Source organism: Bos indicus, chromosome 21, assembly GCF_029378745.1.
Source record: "Bos indicus isolate NIAB-ARS_2022 breed Sahiwal x Tharparkar chromosome 21, NIAB-ARS_B.indTharparkar_mat_pri_1.0, whole genome shotgun sequence".
Taxonomy (NCBI): domain Eukaryota; kingdom Metazoa; phylum Chordata; class Mammalia; order Artiodactyla; family Bovidae; genus Bos; species Bos indicus.
This window is the reverse complement of record NC_091780.1, coordinates 68711136-68720215: the sequence shown is the minus strand read 5'-3', so window position 1 is coordinate 68720215 and position 9080 is coordinate 68711136.

The window sequence follows — 9080 nt, the reverse complement described above, 5'->3', positions numbered from 1 at the left end:
TCTTGGGAGAGTCTTGCTTTTCTCCTCCTCTGTCTTTCAGATGTAAATGTTCTACTTGGTCCGTTCTAGGAACCCTTATCTAGGCCCTCTTTTAAAAATGCAAATTCCACCCTTCCCTTCTCCAGGGGATCTTCCCATTCAGGGATTGAACTCTGGTCTCCTGGATTGCAGGCAGATTCTGAGCCACCAGGGAAGCCCAACTCCTATCCTAAGACAAAACAAAAGTTTGGTTAATTTGGAACTTGACTTGTCAGCATTAGTCATTCAGGTCTGATTCTTTGCAACGCATAGGACTATAGACCACCAGGCTCCTCTGTCCGTGGAATTCTCCAGGCAAGAATACTGGAGTGGGTTGCCATTCCCTTCTCCGGGGGATCTTCCCAACCCAGGGATTGAGCCCCGTCTCCTGCACTAGAGGCAGATTCTTTACCGTCTGAACCACTGCTACAGCTGCTACTGCTAAGTCGATTCAGTCGTGTCTGACTCTGTGCAACCCCATAGACCGCAGCCCACCAGGCTCCTCTGTCCCTGGGATTCTCCAGGCAAGAACACTGGAGTGGGTTGCCATTTCCTTCTCCAATGCATGAAAGTGAAAAGTGAAAGTGAAGTCGCTCAGTCGCGTCCGACTCTTAGCAACCCCATGGACTGCAGCCTACCAGGCTCCTCCGTGCATGGGATTTTCCAGGCGAGAGTACTGCAGTGAGTTGCTTCTTGCCTTCTGAACCACAGACAAATACAAATCTTAAGTGTCTTCTCCCTGTATAATAGCAAAAAGGGCCTAACCATCTAAACAAGTGATGTTGACTTGTTCCATCTGCCAGAACCCCAGTTTAAATCCAATCCCTCTTGTAACTGACAGGTTTTGGGGGTGGGCAACTTTGTCTTTATCTTATGTATGCACCACCCTTAAGGCAGAAAGTGAAGAGGAACTAAAGAGCCTCTTGATGAGGGTAAAAAAGGAGAGTGAAAAAGCCGTCTTGAAACTCAACTTTAAGAAAACTAAGATCTTGGCATCCTATCCTATCACATCACTTCATGGCAAATAGAAGGAGAAAAAGTGGAAGCAGTGACAGAGTTTATTTTCTTGGACTCCAAAATGAAGCTCCAATACGCTGGCCATCAGAGATGGCCAATGAGTTTGTGAAGAGCAAACTCATTGGAAAAGACCCTGATGCTGGGAAAGAGTGAAGGCAAGAGGAGAAGGGGGCAACAGAGGATGAGATGGTAGGATGGCATCACTGATTCAATGGACACGAGTTTGAACAAACTCCTCTGGGAGATGAAGGACAGGGAAGCCTAGAACGCTGCAGTCCATGAGATCGCAGAGAGTCGGACACGACTGATGAACTGAACAAAAACAACAAAATCACTGCAGATGGTGACTGCAGCCAGGAAATTAAAAGATGCTGTTCCTTGAAAGAAAAGCTATGACAAACCTAGACAGCATATTAAGAAGCAGAGCCATCACTTTGCTGACAAAGGTACCGATAGTCAGTCAAAACTATGGTTTTTCTAGTAGTCATGTATGGATGTGAGTTGGACCATAAAGAAGGCCGAGTGCTGAAGAATTGGTGTTTTCAAATTGTGGTGCTGGAGAAGACTCTTGAGAGTCCCTTGGACAGCAAGGAGATCAAATCAGTCTATCCTGAAGGAAATCAACCCTGAATATTCATTGGAAGGACTGATGCTGAAGCTGAAGCTCTAATACTTTGGCCACCTGATGTGAAGCTCTAATAGTTTTTCCACCTGACTCATTGGAAAAGACCCTGATGCTGGGAAAGAGTGAGGGCAGGAGGAGAAGGGGACGACAGAGGATGAGATGGTTGGATGGCATCACTGACTCTATGAACATGAGTGTGAGCAAACCCATGGAGATAGTGAAGGCCAGGGGAGCCTGGAAGGCTGCAGTGCAGTGGGTTGCGAAGAGTCTAACAGGACATAGCATTAACAGCAACAAAGGGGTATGTGACGAGGATCAAGGCGGTAACAGTCTTCATTCTTCCTTCTGCAAAGCTTCAGAAGGGTCGGGTTGCTGACAAGGTGTGTGCAAGGTCTCAGGTGGTGAGTCTCCTAATCTGAATGAACTTCTCTGGCCCTTTAATCTTGCCTCAGGTGGAAAATCCCATGGACAGAGGAGCCTGGTAGGCTGCAGTCCATGGGGTCGCGAGGAGTCGGACACGACTGAGCAAGTTCACTTTCACTTTTCACTTTCATGCATTGGAGAAGGAAATGGCAACCCACTCCAGTGTTCTTGCCTGGAGAATCCCAGGGACAGGGGAGTCTGGTGGGCTGCCGTCTATAGGGTCACACAGAGTCGGACACGACTGAAGTGACTCAGCAGCAGCAGCAGCAGCAGGTGGTTTCATGGCTGCTCCTTCCCTGATTAGCAACTATTAGAATCTGCTGTTTGGAACAAAGGGAAGGTCAGGGAAGCTGGAGTCTTGCCTGTAAGAAATGGGGGACAAAAAGGCCTCTGAGCCTGGGAGCCCCAGAGGGCCCTGCTGGGCATCAAGACTTCTGCCATGGCAGGAAGACCAACGTCCTCCCAGCATCAACAAGTTCAGTTCATTCAGTCATTCAGTCGTGTCCGACTCTTTGGACCCCATGGGCTGCAGCACGCCAGGCCTCCCTGTCCATCACCAACTCCCAGAGTCCACCCAAACTCATGTCCATTGAGTCGGTGAAGCCATCCAACCATCTCATCCTCTGTTGTCCCCTTCTCCTCCTGCCCTCAATCTTTCCCAGCATCAGGGTCTTTTCAAATGAGTCAGCTCTTCCCATCAGGTGGCCAAAGTATTGGAGTTTCAGCTTTAGGATCAGTCCTTCCAATGAATACCCAGGACTGATCTCCTTCAGGATGGACTGGTTGGATCTCCTTGCAGTCCAAGGGACTCTCAAGAGTCTTCTCCAACAGCACAGTTCAAAAGCATCAATTCTTCGGCACTCAGCTTTCTTTATAGTCCAACTCTCACATCCATACATGACTACTGGAAAAACCATAGCCTTGACTAGATGGACCTTTGTTAGCAAAGTAATGTCTCTGCTTTTTCATATGCTGTTTAGGTTGGTCATAACTTTCCTTCCAAGGAGTAAGCGTCTTTTAATTTCATGGCTGCAATCACCAATCTGCAGTGATTTTGGAGCCCCCCAAAATAAAGTCAGCCACTGTTTCCACTGTTTCCCCATCTATTTGCCATGAAGTAATGGGACCGGATGCCATGATCTTCGTTTTCTGAATGTTGAGCTTTAAGCCAACTTTTTCACTCTCCTCTTTCATTTTCATCAAGAGGATTTTTAGTTCTTCTTCACTTTCTGCCATAAGGGTGGTGTCATCTGCATATCTGAGGTTATTGATATTTCTCCCGGCAATCTTGATTCCAGCTTGTGTTTCTTCCAGCCCAGCGTTTCTCATGATGTACTCTGCATATAAGTTAAATAAGCAGGGTGACAATATACAGCCTTGACGAACTCCTTTTCCTATTTGGAACCAGTCTGTTGTTCCATGTCCAGTTCTAACTGTTGCTTCCTGACCTGCATATAGGTTTCTCAAGAGGCAGGTCAGGTGGTCTGGTATTCCCATCTCTTTCAGAATTTTCCACAGTTTCTTGTGATCCACACAGTCAAAGGCTTTGGCATAGTCAATAAAGCAGAAATAGATGTTTTTCTGGAACTCTTGTTTTTTTGATGATCCAGCGGATGTTGGCAATTTGATCTCTGGTTCCTCTGCCTTTTCTAAAACAAGCTTGAATGTCTGGAAGTTCACGGTTCACGTATTGCTGAAGCCTGGCTTTTTTTTTTTTTTTTTTTTTTGGAGAATTTTGAGCATTACTTTACTAGCATGTGAGATGAGTGCAATTGTGCAGTAGTTTGAGCATTCTTTGGCATTGCCTTTCTTTGGGATTGGAATGAAAACTGACCTTTTCCAGTCCTGTGGCCACTGCTGAGTTTTCCAAATTTGCTGGCATATTGAGTGCAGCACTTTCACAGCATCAGCTTTCAGGATTTGAAATAGCTCAACTGGAATTCCATCACTTCCACTAGCTTTGTTCCTGGTGATACTTCCTAAGGCCCACTTGCCTTCACACTCCTGAATGTCTGGCTCTAGGTGAGTGATCACACCATCTTGATTATCTGGGTCATGAAGATCTTTTTTGTACAGCTCTTCTGTGTATTCTTGCCACCTCTTCTTAATATCTTCTGCTTCTGTTAGATCCATACCATTTCTGTCCTTTATTTAGCCCATCTTTGTGTGAAATGTTCCCTTGGTATCTCTAATTTTCTGGAAGAAATCTCTAGTCTTCCCCATTCTATTGTTTTCCTCTATTTCTTTGCATTGATTGCTGAGGAAGGCTTTCTTATCTCTCCTTGCTATTCTTTGGAACTCTGCATTCAGATGCCTATATCTTTCCTTTTCTCCTTTGTTTTTCGCTTCTCTTCTTTTCACAGCTATTTGTAAGCCCTCCCCAGCCAGCCATTTTGCTTTTCTGCATTTCTTTTCCACGGGGATGGTCTTGATCCCTGTTTCCTGTATAATGTCACGAACCTCCATCCATAGTTCATCAGGCACTCTATCTATCAGATCTAGTCCCTTCAATCTATTTGTCACTTCCACTGTATAATCATAAGGGATTTGATTTAGGTCATACCTGAATGGTCTAGTGGTTTTCCCCACTTTCTTCAATTTAAGTCTGAATTTGGCAATAAGGAGTTCATGGTCTGAGCCACAGTCAGCTCCCAGTCTTGTTTTTGCTGATTGTATAGAGCTTCTCCATCTTCAGCTGCAAAGAATATAATCAATCTGATTTCGGTGTTGACCATCTGGTGATGTCCATGTGCAGAGTCTCTCTTGTGTTGTTGGAAGAGGGTGTTTGCTATGACCAGTGTGTTCTCTTGGCAAAACTCTATTAGCCTTTGCCTTGCTTCATTGTGTACTCCAAGGCCAAATTTGCTTGTTACCCCAGGTGTTTCTTGACTTCCTACTTTTGAATTCCAGTCCCCTATAAGGAAAAGGACATCTTTTGGGGGGTGTTAGTTCTAAAAGGTCTTGTAGGTCTTCATAGAACTGTTCAACTTCAGCTTTTTCAGCATTACTGGCTGGGGCATAGACTTGGATTACCGTGATATTGCATCAGCAAGACAACTCCTTAAATGATTTCATTCCTTCTTGATCTTGTAAGGGGGGGTCATGCCACCCATCAGGATGATGCCTAGATAGGATACTGTAAACTGTTTCAATAATACATCATTTGACGTACAGCCTTCTGGTGAAGGACCAGGAAGCCTGGCGTGCCTGGTGTCCATGGGATCGCAAAGACTCAGACAACAACGACTGAGTGACTGAACAACAACTTCTGTCTCAAACAGTTTCTATTTCTGTGCCTTGGCTTCTAACCGGGAGGAACAGCGCGCAGAGCTCTCTGAAATGCTCTTCCTGAGTTATAATCCTTAAATTTGGCTTGAAGAAAAATTTCTTTTCTTTCCTAGATCGACTGATTATTTTTTGACTGCCAGTCATTATAAAATGTCGGCTGTATTCCCTGTATTGTGCGTACTTGTGGGATCTCGTACTGCTGCGCCTGGTTCACGGCTGCCGTTCTGGAATGGGAGCTGAGGGTCTGTGTCTGCGTGTTGTCTCCGTATGCGTGTGTGTGCTGTCGGTGCGCGGTACTGCCGAGCCCAGCCCGTAAGAGCACTGTGTTTAAGTGACTTCAAGGGAATCGAGCAGCTCTGCAAGTGCTCAGAAATAGAAACCAAGCTCAAGTGCACTTCAGGATCACACGCACTGCTGTTGGGTCACAGGGCTGTGTCCGGCGCTGCGACCCCACGGACTGCAGCACGCCAGGCTTCCCCGTCCCTCTCCATCTCCGGATGTGCTCAGACTCACGTGCACTGAGCCAGTGATGCCGTCCAACCGTCGCAATTATCCAGGATTGATTTTTAATGAATGAAACCAAGTTTAGGCTTGTTGGTATAATTAATACAGGCATATCTTTAGGGTCATCAACATTAAGTATAAAACTTTTATTATACCTAAAAATCAATGAAGATTTTATTCCTGTTGCAAAATTTGACAGCAAGAAAAATAACATAACGGACGATCAAAAATAGTTCCTCCAGATTGTTGGTAACTCGAAACTGCTAAATTAAGATAAACGGTGGGAATTCATTGAATATAATTTCTAAACAAGATACTGGAACATTCATTGATAATAAGTCTAAGTTTACCCACTCTTATCTTCTTACTACAGAAAAGCTAAAGATATTTTTGTTCACTGGACTGGTCATGTATCCTATTGAGGAAAGAAATTAGGTTCTACATGATGTTCTTAAATTTGCCAATCAGGGGACTTTCCTGGTGGCCCAGTGGCCAAGACTGCACACTCCCAGTGCAGGGGGCCCAGGTTCAATTCCTGACCAAGGAACTAGATCCTTCATGCCACAACTAAGAGTTCCCGTGCTGCAAGTAACGACCCCGTGTGCTGCAGCTGAGATCCAGAGCAGCCAAGTAAATAAATAAAAATACATGAAGCATGCCACAGCAGTCTATCTTTGGATGAAGTCTAGAGGCCCTATGACCTGCAATCAGGAGATGATGCTTGCTGGAAAAGGCATCAGACAAAGGCGCCAGGTTGGAAGGAATCTACCCGTCTTCCTCTCTTGAATGAACCGCAACTCCTGTTTCTGACGCCCCACTTCAACTAACCAGGACCGGCGCCTCCAGACCAGGACGAGAAGACAGCAACACCTGAAGTGGAGACCTGGCCCATGACGCTCAACCAGGCGTGTGTACCGGTTACTTTGATTATTGTTCACACTTTTGCTTAGGAACCAGATGTATTTCTCCCTCGGGTTCAAGGTCACCTATGGGTAGTTTTGGAATCAGTCCCTGCCAATCTGCCTGTAATGTGAGCACACTGGGCTTAATCGGTTTTCCCATGGTATGACCATTAGGTGGCAGTTTTCGTTCCTTCACTTGGCATTTTGCTCAGTCGCTCAGTCGTGTCTGACCCTTTGCGACCCTGTGGACTGCAGCACTCCGGGCTTCCCTGTCCTTCACCATCTCCCGGATTTGCTCAGACTCATGTCCATTGTGTCGGTGATGCCATCCAACCATCTCATCCTCTGTCGTCCCCTTCTCCTCCCACCTTCAATCTTTCCCAGCATCAGGGTCTTTTCCAATGAGTCAGCTCTTCATATCAGGTGGCCAGAGTACTGGAGCTTCAGATTCAACATTAGTCCTTCCACTGAATATTCAAGGTTGATTAACCACAGGGGCTTTAACAAAATTTACTCAGCAAGCTTTGAATGACAATAATCACACCATTAGCTTGTCTGGTTCAGAAGTCTTCACGATGAGAAAATCCATTGTATAGAAGCAAGTGGCCCTAAATGCGCTCTAACTGCTTCCCGCGGGGGCACTGGTATTATGATACTGGTGTTATGATATTGAATATTGGGTTTTTATACCTGATTCCTCTTCTAACATAATTCATCTTATGATACATGTAAGAATCAAATCTCAGGTCTGAATGACCGTCTCCCCAGTTTAGGGGAGACATGAGGGACGGTGGTAGACTTCAGGAGGGTCTCTGTGCACACGCATCTCTTTTTTCCTTCTGTGCGCATAAACTTCCTCTTCTTAAGGACATGCCAGTCAGGGGTTTCCCTGGTGGCTCAGTGATCAAGAATCCACCAGTCAAGGCAGGAAACGTGGGTTTGATCCTGATTTGGGAGGCTCCTACCTGCCACAGAGCACCTAAGTGTGTGCACTGCGGCTGCCAGGTCTGCGCTCTGGAGACCAGGAGCCCCAGCCACCGAAGCCCGCACGCCTAGACCGGCGCTCTGCGAGAAGAGCAGCCACTGTGATGAGACGCCTGTGCTCCGAAACCAGCCCCAGCAGCAGTGAAGACCATGCACAGCCCAAAATAAACAAATAACATTAAAAAATACACAGACTGCATTAGGACCCATCCTCAGTTCAGTTCAGTCACTCAGTCATGTCCGACTCTTTGTGACCCCAGGGACTGCAGCATGCCAGGCCTCCCGTCCATCACCAACCCCTGAAGCTTGGTCAAACTCATGTCCATCGAGTCGGTGATGCCATCCAACCATCTCATCCTCTGTCGTCCCCTTCTCCTCTTTCCTTCAGTCTTTCCCAGCATCAGGGTCTTTTCCAATGAGTCAGTTCTTTGCATCAGGTGGCCAAAGTATTGGAGTTTCAGCTTCAGCATCAGTCCTTCCAATGAATATTCAGGACTGATTTCCTTTATGGTTATTTCTTTTTTTCTGGCTGCTGCATGTCCATCCCACCACACACCTATCCCTTCACCCTACCCCGCCTTGCCACGCGCCATCTGTCTGTCTTATCACACGGTGACTCATCAGATGCCCACAGGGCTCCCCCCAGACACGCCTCACGACACAAGCACCCCGCTCACCCTTCACTCACAGGAGCTCACCCCTTACATGCCCTCCCCCTTGCCCAGCATGCCAGCTGGGGGAGGGTGCCGTGAGACCTGAAAGCCCTGTGTGCCCCGCCCAGGGCCCCCACCACCCGGTTGACCCGCTCCCGCCCCCTCCACTCTCGTAGGCTCTTCCAGAGCATTCTCCCAGCGCGGTCCAGGCCTAGAGCCTCTCCTGGACCCCGGGAACGCAAGCTTCCCAGACGCCTGTCTCAGAAATCCCGGGAAGGGGCCCCGACAGTCCGCGCACTGATTGTAGGGGTCGGGAATGCCGGCACAAGTCTGCGGACCACGGGCACAGGCCAGAGGTCAGCAAACCAGGATTCGGCTGTTCTCCTAAGTGAATGTGATCGGGCCGTCTCACCCTCACACTGATGTCCCCTGAGGGGTGGGGAGAGGCTGGGAGACAGCCGTGGCCCCAGGGCAGCTGGCTTTCCGGGGGCAGATGGCACCACCCCTCAGTCCACCCCGGGGCAGGCCTCTGGTCCTGGCTCAGCCTCGCCTCTCTGAATGCTGGCTCTGCACCCCAGCGCCTCCCTGCTCCTCGCTGAGCCCACTGACTGGGGGAGCAGCTGCTGGCCACCAGGGACTCGCCCAGCAGGGAGGCTGCAGGCTCCA